Here is a 12,244-nt window from a genome sequence, read left to right as displayed (position 1 = left end):
CCAATTTACTAACAATCTCAGAATCTTAAGTGTGTTTTGAAGACTACCCACATGCTAGCCATTTACCACCAAAACATACACTCATACACACTTTTAGTTATTTTTTTGTGTTAGTATTATTTATATTTCATGAAATATTTAGTCATTTTGGAATGCTGTAGGGAGTACTTCAGTAATGGGTTCTGCATGAGCAGGCAGAGCTTTTCATAAAATTCCAAGTGTTTTGGGAATTTCATTATATATCTGTATATTCTACAAATATTTACCAAGCTCATATTAAAGTGGCTACTGTTTTGGACCTGATGGATATAAACATGAATACCAGAAAGAGTTCCTAACTTTTAGTGAAACAGACAGGTAAGGAACAAATAAATAAACACAAAAAATTACATGTTGTAATAAGTGCTATAAAAGAAACAAATTGGGCATAAAGAATTTTAACATCTGCTCTAGATAAAGTCATGCTAAAAAAGTAAGGGAAAAAAAGAAGGTTGTCATGTGTATAGCAGTAGAAAGAACAATGCAGGCAGAGGAAAATCCAAAGGTGGGCAATGGGCCTGGTATATTTAAATGACTAAAAGAAGACCAGAGTGGATGGAGAGCTGGGGATTAGGGCTAGGGCCTGGAGGGTTTCAATACAATGAAGGGAAATGTGATCTGACATGAGTGGATGCAGCAAGGTTGGTGGCAGAGAGGGTGGAAAAGACACCAGCCTGGACATTTATTCTAATGATAAAATCATCAGGATTAGCTGATGGGCTACATGTGGAAAGAGAAGAAAATGAATACATTAAGGCTAGTGCTTACATTTGCAGTTTGAGTAAATGGGTGGCTATAGAAGATGTAGAGTAAGGGTTATGCAGGACGAGGACAGCATGATTTTTTGGGGGGGGGGGTGGAGGGCAAAAAGTTCTACTTTGTATGTAGCAGACACCCATGTGGTTGTGAGACATCCAAAAGGAGACGTAAAGTAGGTGACAAGGCAAGTATCCTAGGTCTAGGCTAGCTAGTACATCATCAGCATAACAATGGAGGCATATAAGTGGTTTTGGTGAAAACACCTAAGAAAAAGCTTACAGAGAAGTGGGTTCACCACTATGACCAAGGAACCTGAATACCCATGAACACTTCCCTGGAGACTTTTAAATAAGTTTGAAACAACTAAAATACCTTTGATGGTAAATTTTATAACAAGATCATAATTCAACATGAAAACAAGTTTTACCTATTATTATCATTAGCAATCTGGTTTGTTAAAAAAAAGTCCTGTAACAAAAAGTGAAATATAGACAGAAAGGGGAATAAAGAATCTCTTTATAGAATAAGCTCCAGAATATGCTATTTCTATTATACAGACTAAGAGACTAAGATACCTTTTATATAAGAAATGGGGGAAGGAAGGTAACCATATATACTTAAAAAAAAATGGTTACCAAAAATGACCACCTTTGTAGGTGGGAGGAAAGAGAGTGGACAGGACAGAGAAAAGGTAGATTTGTTTTTAAAATTTACATTGAAACTACGAAAATGTTATACAGAATTATACAACAAATTTAAATGCAAATAGAAAAAAAGGGTAATACCTTGATATCAAAATCAAAATGAAACAAACCTGTGTTTCAATTCAGTGGCCTAATCATATAGAAAGAAACTATTTTAATGACTTCAAAACAAAATAACTCAATACCTTGTGGGATAGCTATATCCTCAAATATTAAATAAAAGTCTTGACACTTAAAACTTCAAAACCATACTGTTATTAAGAGTTACTCAGAAATTATATGTGTATACTTTGTTTATATATATGCAAAATAAGAAATATGTTAATGTCATCAGGAACCAAGACTTTTAGCATAAGAAGCAAAAAGGCAAATAAAACATAAAATTTGAATTGGAACTATCAAGTTGAGCTAATTGTGTATGTTTTTTAAAGCAAAAAATTGTATCCTCTCTCTGACACTGAAAGGCCTAGAAACTATGTCCAACAGAGTTGAATGTACACCCTGAAAGCCTAGATTATCTCTAATCAGGGCATCTGGATGGCTGGTTCCCTGTCAGGAAATACATAAGAATAACCTGGAACAGCCTGTCATACTAGGAAGCAAAGAATCAAAAACTACTAGGGTTGTATTAAAAAGACTCGGAAGTCAAACTGAATAGGCTCTTACTAGCTGAAGAAAGCATAATTTAAGCATCAAAAAGAATAATAACTGACCTAAGTACATAGGAAGTATTGTAGGTCACATTAAACAGAGTGATTTGGCTGGGCACAGTGGTGCATGCCTGTAGCCCCACAGCTCAGGGAGCTGAGACAGGAGGATCTAGAGTTCAAAGCCAGCCTCAGCAATAGCAAGGCGCTAAGCCAACTCAGTGAAACTCTGTCGCTAAATAAAATACAAAATAGGGCTGGGGGTGTGGCTCAGTAGTTGAGTGTCCCTGAGTTGAATCTCAGGTACCCACCCCGCCAAAAAACAAAAATGAAAACAAAAAAAAAAACCAGAGTGATTTGGTGGTATGTGTTCTAAAGATACAAAGAACTGGGCATATGTGTTTGGGGCGGGGGGCTGTTCACAGAAATCACACCAGAAGTGGTACTGTTGATAAGATTTTTTTTTCTCAGACTGTTGTATTTGTACTGTCAGATAAAACAAATGAACAATTATGTGATAGTCTGACTTTCCCAATGTTTCTGAAAACTATGATATATATTCAGCAATAAGGAAAGGAATTAGTTTTAAGATAAAAGGATTTTGGGAAAAATCAGTATGAATTCATGACACAGTGTCCTTTAAATGTACAAACAGAAAAGCATGTATCCTAGCTTAAAAAAATTTTTTTTTGGTAGTTGTAGATGAATACAACACTTTTATTTTATTTGTTTATTTTTATGTGGTGCTGAGGATCAAGCCCAGTGCCTCACAGGCTAAGCAAGTGCTCTGCCGAGTAGCTACAGCCCCAGCCCTATCCTAGCTTTTTTTAATATAAAAAGGTCTAGCTAAAAACAATGATTAACCTTGAGACAATATGCATTGCATCCTTGTATTACAGTCTTAAAATACCATTTACTCTAAAAGAAACCAAAACATTTTTGAAAAATGTTTGATTTCTGGCCTAGAATTGAAAATGAAAATGATGAGCCTAGAATAGCTATCATATCAGACAGCAAGGAAGTTATCCAAGACCACTGGGCTCATAAAAAAACTATTCAGCACCAACTAAAATAGGCTCACACTGGTCAACGATGGGACAATTTGAACATCTATAGGAATAATAGCTGCCACAGGGAACAAACCCATTCATTATTCTGCAAGCTGACCCATAAAGGTAGAGTCAGGCATGTATCCTGCCTTTCCTCCATAAACTAGAGCATTATAGTAATACCTTGTAGTTGGGTTTATTTTGACAAAAATCATACATGCATGAAATTTAATTTCAATCCCTTTCCCCTGCTTTTTCCCTTCCCTCCTCCTCCTGTTCTCCTTCTATTGATCTTACTTTTGTTCTTTCTACATATACATAAAAGCAAAATTCCCTGTTGTGCATTTATATATGCATACAATGATTTTGTTAAATTCATTCCATATTTCTCCCTATTTCCTGTCCTTCCCTCTCAATCTCCTTATATTAACTCCAGTGATCTTCCCTATATCATTATGGTATCTGATCCCTATCAGCTGGCTACAAAAGTGTCTGGGTTTGTCTATGTGATTTCTTTTCTATTCTATTCCATTGGTCTTCATGTCTATTTTGAAGCCAATACCATGTTGTTTTTGTTACTATAGCTCTGTAGTATAATTTGAGTTCATGTATTGTGGCGCCTGCTCCATCTATCCTCTTTCTCAGGATTGTGTTGGCTATTTTGGGTCTCTTATTCTTCCAAATGAATATAAGAACTGTTTTTCTCTAGTTTTGTGAAGAATGTTATTGGTATTTTGATAGGAAAGTATTGAATCTGTATATTGTTTTTGATAGTGTGGTCATTTTGACAATATTAATTCTGCCTATTCAAGAATATGGGAGGTCTTTCCATCTTCCAAGGTCTTCTTTAATTTTTTCAGTGTTCTGTAGTTTTCATTGCAGAGAACATTCACCTTCTTGGTGAGATTAATTCCCAAGTATTTTTCTTTTTTTAGGTTATTGTAAGTGGCATAGTTTTCCTGATTTCTTTCTTAGTAGATTCATTATTGGAATACAGGAAAGCAATTTGATCTTGTATCCTGCTACTTTAAAAAATTTGTTTATCAGTTCTAGAAGTTTTTAGTGGAGTTTTTTGGGTCTTCCAAAAATAGGATCATGTCTTCAGCAAAGAGAGATAGATAGTCTGATGACTTCTTTTCCTTAATTTCCTTCTCTTGCCTGATTGCTCTGGCTAGAGTTTCAAGAACTATACTGAATAGAAGTGGTGATCTTGTGGACATCTTGTCTTGTTCCTGATTTTAGAAAAAATTCTTTAAGTTTTTCTCCATTCAGTGTGATGTTGACTTTGGATCTGTCATATCTAGCCTTTATAATGTTGAGGTTAAATTCTTATGTCCCTATAGTTTCTCCAGTGTTTTTAACACAAATAGGTGGTGGGTTTTAGTAAAGGCCATTTCTACATCCACTATAATGATTCTTGTTCTTAATTCTATTTAAGTGCTGAATTACATTTACTGATTTGTGTATGTTGAGCCAAACTTGTATCCCTTGAATGAAACCAACTTGATCATGGTATATTATCTGCTTTATGTGTTTTCTGAATGTGGTTTTCTAGTATTTTAATAAGGATTTTTGCATCTGTGTTCATCAGGGATATTGTTCTGATGTTTTCTTTCCTTTATGTGTCTTTGGTATTGATATCAGAGTTATACTGGCTTCCTAGAATGTATTTGGGAGTGTTCTCTGCCTTTCAATTTCATGCAATAATTTGAGAAAGACAAGTGTTAATTCTTTAACACTTGTAGAACTCAGCTAAGAATCCATCTGGGTCTGGGATTTTCTTTGAAGGCTTTTAACTGCTGTTTCAATTTCAGTACTTGATATTGGTCTGTTTAGGTATTTTACAGCTTCCTGGTTCAATTTCATATGTATCTAGAAATGTGTCAATGTCTTTTACATTTTCCAGCTTACTGGAGTATAAATTTTCAAAAGTTTCCTCTGGATCTCAGAAGTATCTGTGATGACATCTCCTTTTTCACTTTGTTAATTTAGGTCTTTTCTTTCGGTTTTTTTTGGTACTAGGGATTGAACCCAGGGGCACTCAACCACAGAGCCACATCCCCATCCCTATTTTGTATTTTATTTAGAGATAGGGTCTCACTGAGTTTGCTGAGACTGGCTCTGAACTTGTGATCCTCCTGTCTCAGCCTCCCAAGCTGCTGGGATTATAAGTGTGCGCCACAGTGCCCAGTTTCTTTTTCTTTGGTTAGTTTAGTTACGGCTTTGTCAATCTTGTTTATCCTCTCAAAGAACCAACTCTTTTTTGCATTAATACTTTGTATTATTTTTTTATTCTCCATTTCATTAATTTTGGCTCTGATCTTAATTACTTCTTGTCCTCTACTGATTTTGGAATTAATTTGTTTTTCCTTTTCTAAGGCTTTGAGGTGGAGCATAAGTGTATTTATTTGGGAGTCTATTTTTTAAAAATAGGCACTCAGTGTTATAAATTTTTGAGGTCTTTTAAAGAAGAACTCTAGTTTTATATATGCAGAAGGAATAACAAACTTAGAATATTACCACTTTGTTATTCCTAAAAACAAAACAATAACTGATCCAGGCAAAGAGCAAAAGCTTGCTAAAATCATTAGGTAAAAAGTTTGTCACCATTTTGAACCCAGTGCTTAATTTTTTTTTTTTTTTTTAGTGCTTAATGGATCTTTATTTATTTTTATGTGGTGCTGAGAATTGATCCCAGTGCCTCACACATGCAAGGCAAGCCCTCAACCACTGAACTACAACTCTAGCCCTATCACTACTTAATCTTATCACAAAAGGGGAGACAGCCTAACATAAGCACCATGATGTAATAACATAAGATACAACAAATGAATTTTTCTTGTAAAAAAAAAAACCAAAACCCCCCAATGAAACCCACCTAAATCTACATCTGATTGGGCCTCTAGATCTACCTATCAGTTCACAGGAAAGAGAAAGGACAGAAGAAAATGTAACGAAAGTGAAAGAATGGGTAAAATCCAGACTGTGGAACACTAGAGGGTAAATGTCCTATAAAATAACAACAACAACAACAACAACTAAATTACAATGTTAGAGGGGAAAGAGGCAGGCAGTGAGAATTTTCAGATTAAAAGACCCAGAAGGGATGTCTACTTCCAGCCAAGGTGGAATAACAGGAACCACACTAACCCTACCACCTGACAACAAAAACACAGAAAAAAAATATGCCAAACAATAGTTTGAAAGACACTGTACATTAGGCAATGAAAGAGGTTCCAGAGATAGGAAACAAATGAAGCAAGCCCTGTGAATACCCCCATTTACAACCTTGAAAGAGTTTGCAGGGGAGGGAAAGCCTAAAAGGAGCCCAAGGACTAAGTTGAGGACAGAGCTGGGAGTTCAGAGAGCCCAAGGTGAAAACTTTGCAGGACAGAAAACCAGATAAGAGCAGCATGGGGGCAAACTCTAGAAATTTGCAGCTGATCCCTGAAGAAGTCAGCTGAGCACCAATGGTGCATGTGTCAAACACCAGAAAGGAGTATAGATATTTATACTGAGCCAGGAATAGTACTGTTCCTACCAGAACAGAAAAACTCATGATTCACAGGCCATTTGGAAGAGCACCAAATGGGTTTGGGTTTTGCCTCAATAGAGGGGAATAATGGGCCTGAGAATGAGAACTGTTCAGGTCTTAACTAACAAATTATAAACACAAGACCTAAAAGGAACAAACTATTTCCAAATAATTGCATCTCAAAACAAAACTCACAATGTCTGGCATAAAAACAAAAACTGAAACAAAACAACCACCCCCCCCCCAAAAAAAAAAAAATAACCAGGATTGCAAGAAGTAGAAAATATTATCCATAATGGGGAAAAAAATCAGAACTGTCCCAGGATTTACATAAATAATAGGACTAGAAGATAATAACATTAACTTATAACTATGTTTCAAATATTCAGAAAGTTAAATACAGACATGGAACAACTTGAAAAAGAAGAACTATGAAGACTAATACTACCTGATTTCAAGATATATTGTCTGCTAGAAACCAGGAAGAGGTAAATGCTGTGGGAAATGGTTTGGATGTGGTTGCAGAGACACACAGGAAAAAGCACGGAGATGATAGATAGGTTCATTACTTTGGTTGGAATGGTTTCATGGGTGCATACATATGCTCGAACTTATCAAACTGGGTACTCTAGATATGTACAGATAACTGTATATCAATTACACCTGAATTAACTAAGTTGAAAACAATTTTAAAAGAGATGGGCTGGGATTGTCGCTCGGTGGTAGAGCATTTGCCTCGCATGTGTGAGGCACTGGGTTTGATCCTTAGCACCACATAAAAAGAAATAAAAATAAAGATACTAAAAAAAGAGAGAGAGATTTAGGAGGCATTAAGTAAATGCAATATGTTAACATTATTTGGATTCTGATTTAAACAAATAAGCTATAAAAAATTCTAAGACTTGGAGAAATTCAAATATAGATTATATATTGATTATATTAAGATAATACTTATTGGTTGGGGCTGTGGCTCAGCGGTAGAGTGCTTGCCTAGCACGTGTGAGGCACTGGGTTTGATCCTCAGCACCACATAAAAATAAATAAATAAAATAAAGGTATTGTGTTGAGAGCCACAGCCAAAGGGGCCCCAGAAAACTTCCAGCTGCCAGCAAACTTCCAGCTGCTGGCTGATGATTGGCTCACAGCGGCCCCAGCAACATCTAGCTGATTGGCTCCTCGGCCCCAGCAACATCTAGCTGATTGGCTCCTCTGCGGTGATGCTCATTGGACTGTTTCCCTGCCCTTTCAGACCACGGAGCTGCTCATTGGGGGACTTTTTTGGCTCCGCCCACGTGACCCAGCCAATCGGCCTTAAGAGCAGGAGGATTGTGGGAGGTGGAGAGAAGCTTGTGTGGGAGAGAGAGGCTTGGGGAAAGCCGGTGGTGGCAGTTGAGGCTCTGAGGGTTTTTCCTGAGAGACTATTTTGTTTGTCGTGTGTGGTTCTAAAAATAAAGTTAGTTTCTTTTGACAAGTGGCTCCTGATTGTGCCCAGCCAGACTGCGGCATTTGGTGGCTCGCACGGGGAGCGACTGAGGGTAAGTGAAACTGCTCGCCCCTGAGGGCAGGGCGAGAGGATGGGTAGCCATTTTAAGATTCCTCTTTTATTTTGCTTCACTTTTGTTTTAAGTTGCCTGTCCCTGGAGATGAGTGAGACGGAAGAAAAACCGCTCACATCTGAGGAAAAACTATTTACGTCTGAGGAACAGATAGGGAGAAAGGATGGATGCACATGTCAGGAGGATAGAAAGGCTATAATGACTTTTTGTTGTTCCCTTTTTATTTCATTCTGTCTCGGTTTTGTTTGGCGTCATCTTGTTGGGTTGTATTATAGTAGAAATACGGGATCAGAAATTAGTAAAAAACAAACTGAAAGAGTGTTAAGTAAATTGTTAGAGGAAGGAGGCATCTCAGTAAAATCAAGAACAATCAGGGCATACGTTGATACAATACAAAGATGTAGCCCATGGCTTTTTAAGGAGGAGTTGTTGAATATATCACAATGGAACCATCATGGTGAAGATTTAAAAAGAATAGAAAAGAAAAGCCCAGGGACTCTGCCAGTTGGCACATTGCCATTGTGGACGTTCATATCTTGTTTGCTTAGTCCAAAGCCTTCAGTTCAGACAATGGTAGAGGAAGGAGAAGACATAATGATTCAAGTAAAAGAGAAGGTCTCTCAAGTTAGTCAGACAGAGGAAAAGATTCAAGTAAAAGAGAAGGCCTCTCAAGCTAGTCAGACAGAGAAAGAAAGTGTAAAACAGAAAAAGCCATCAGGGGGAAAGTTACAACAGGAGACTGCTACTAACACCTTTCTATCACCAGAGGGTGTAAGTGTCCAACCAACAGCACCACCTCTACAGGAGACTGCTACTAACACCTTTCTATCACCAGAGGGCGTAAGTGTCCAACCAACAGCGCCACCTCCATATGCTGGGAGGCCCCCAACCCCCGCAGTTGATAGTTGGGATCCTGAGACAAGATCTCAAATATTAACATGCCCTGTATTTGAGGCAGGAGGGCAGCGATTTTACCAAGTTTTAAATTTCAAAACAGTGAAGCAGCTAAAAGAGGCTGTAACAACCTATGGTCCTCAAGCACCCTTCACTGTAAGCTTGGTCGAATCCATTAACAACTTGAACATGACGCCAGCAGATTGGGCTAATATGTGTAAAGCTGTGCTAAATGGAGGACAATACCTGTTATGGAAGGTTGCCAATGAGGAATTTTGCAAGGAGACGGCTAGGCGAAATGCAGCAGCTGGTTATCCTCAGAGAAATCTAGATATGTTGTTAGGAAAGGGACCTTATGAGGATCAGCAGCAACAAATTGCATATGATCCTGGCGTATACGCACAAATTGCTGCAGATGCAATTAAGGCATGGAAGACTTTACAAGGACATGGAGGTTTACAAGGTCAATTATCTAAGGTAATACAAGGAGCTAATGAACCTTATGCTGAATTTGTAGATAGGCTTATTCAAACAGCTACCAGAGTTTTTGGGAATACAGAACAAGCAATGCCATTACTAAAACACCTGGCTTATGAGCAAGCGAATCGTTGGTGCAGAGATATCATTAGACCATGGAAACATGAAGATTTAAACACATATATTAAATTATGTAGAGACATTAATGAACAAGAGCAAGTCGTGGCAGCTGCAGTAAAACAGGCTTTAGATGCCAGAGACATTAATGAACAAGGGCAAATTGTGGCAGCTGCAGTAAAACAGGCTTTAGATGCCAGGCCAAGAACATGCTACAATTGTGAACAAACAGGACAATGGGGACAGAAAAGATCCATTCTTTATAGGACATATCAGGGCACATACAGGATTGCCTGGAGCCCTTAGTTTGGGCAATGATTTAGCAGATAAAACTACACATGACATACATATTTTCTCTACACTAGAAGAAGCTATAAATTTTCATAAAAAGTTCCATGTCAATGCTAATACTTTACAAAAGCGTTTTAAAATAACTAAGGAACAAGCTAGACAAATAATAAAACAATGTCAAAATTGTGTGACCTTTTTACCACAAGTTAATCTTGGAGTCAATCCTAGAGGATTGATACCTAACCATATTTGGCAGATGGACGTCACACACTTGCCAGAATTTGGAAAATTAAAATATTTGCATGTTACAGTTGATACTTCTTCTGGATTTTTGATGGGCTCCCTTCATGCCGGAGAAAAAACTAAAGATGTTATAGCTCATTGCTTACAAAATTTTGCCACTGTGGGTGTTCCAAAACAGTTAAAAACAGATAATGCCCCTGGTTATACTTCTACCTCTTTTAAACAATTTTGCTCAACATTTGGCATTACTCATATAACAGGAATCCCATACAATCCACAGGGACAAGGCATAGTTGAAAGAGCTCATCAAACTATTAAAATGTACTTATTAAAGCAAAAAGAAGGAATTGGGAAGGGGTATATATTCCCCAAAGATAAACTTAAAATAACCCTTTTTACTCTAAACTTTTTAAATTTGGATTCATCAGGACTTAGTGCTGCGGAAAGGCATATGTGTCCAAAAAATGTACATAAGCCCAAGGTACTTTGGAAGGATATTCTAACAGGACAATGGAAAGGTCCTGACCCAGTAATTGTCTGGAGTCGGGGGTCTGTTTGTGTGTTTCCACAGGGAGAACAGCAGCCGATTTGGATTCCAGAGAGATTAACCAAGGTCCTGACCCAGTGATTGTCTGGAGTCGGGGGTCTGTTTATGTGTTTCCACAGGGAGAACAGCAGCCGATTTGGATTCCAGAAAGATTAACTAAAGCGATTTCTACAGACCAAAAAGAAGATGATTTGGCTCAAATCCATAACAACTGATATCCAAAACTCCAGTTTGGCTATTCTTACATCTGCAACAGAACCAGGATGCTTTTTTCAATATCTATTTTATTATTGCCCTTTGCCATATCATGAAGTTCTATTTTGTTTTTTGAGCTCATACAGACCTAGGTTAATGTTTTGCTGATCAGTTCTATTTTTTGACTATAGAGTTTTTAAACATTGCAATGGAGATTTCACCTGTAAAAAGTTATAAGGCCTTTACTATAATGTTATGTGTTGTATGTATTATATTATGTGTGCACACTTGTGTTTTGTGTTATATGTTTGAATGTACGTATGTCCATATATCATATATGATGAGCGCTCATGATAAAATGGATCCAAATATTTTTTTTTTCACGTGATTTATATGGTTTAATTTAAATTGGGTAAACAACTGTTGAGGATTGTTTTAATATGTAAACAAAAAAGAAGGTTAACAGATCTGTTTGTTTACTTTCACCTTTCCTTTTCATTATATTTAATAATTCTCTTAAAGATAATGTAAATTGTTAAGAAAATTGTTTTCTTTTAGTGCCTTCTGTAATGTTACATAATTTTTTCTTTAGCCATTATTGCCAGAATTCCTATCTTCATCCCAGTGCCGGTGAAGACAATGTAAAATGTTAAGAAAATTGTTTTCTTTTAGTGCCTTCTGGAATGTTACATAATTTTTTCTTTAGCCATTATTGCCAGAACTCCTATCTTCATCCCAGTGCTGGTGAAGTGAAAGATAAAACCAATCTACAGCTTCTACAATAGCCATCACTGAACTGCTTGCAGAACTTGCCTGGACACATTGTGAGCTCACCTGTATGCATTGTGAACTATCTGTTGGTACAGCGAATTGTGGTAGTGCTGGAGTATTTTTGCTGATGGTGTCACCGGTGGTACAATTTAGGAGCCCTCAATTGGCTTAATGTCATGGCATTTTGCATCCTCCTCTACTAGTGATGGTCTAAAATTTGGGGGCCAACAGAGGTGAGGCAAAGAACCTCACCCCCCCACAGGTGCAAAGGCCTATCCACAAGTATGGCTGTATGCTGGACCGGTAGTCAGTGACGGGTATGATCCAATTGCAGTGGTACCAACCTAAGACAGGAGGCTGACGCCTAGAGGTCAGTTCATCCGATGACGGGTAAGGACCATATGTTGAATTGGACTGCCT

At 37.5% G+C, this 12,244-nt stretch overlaps 1 protein-coding gene across 7 annotated transcripts in view; it reads right to left on the bottom strand.

The window, feature by feature from the left end:
* The window catches only part of Pals2 (protein associated with LIN7 2, MAGUK p55 family member), a 126,220-nt gene that overhangs the window by 4,140 nt on the left and 109,836 nt on the right, over nucleotides 1-12,244 (bottom strand). The gene's annotated exons all lie outside the window — the stretch shown is intronic.

Source organism: Marmota monax, unplaced genomic scaffold (genome assembly GCF_021218885.2).
Source record: "Marmota monax isolate L192 unplaced genomic scaffold, Marmota_monax_Labrador192_F-V1.1 WCK01_AAM20220418_F8-fsc00057, whole genome shotgun sequence".
NCBI classification, from domain to species: Eukaryota; Metazoa; Chordata; class Mammalia; order Rodentia; family Sciuridae; genus Marmota; species Marmota monax.
Note: the sequence above shows the minus strand (reverse complement) of the source record. Positions and strands in the feature narration are given on the sequence as shown.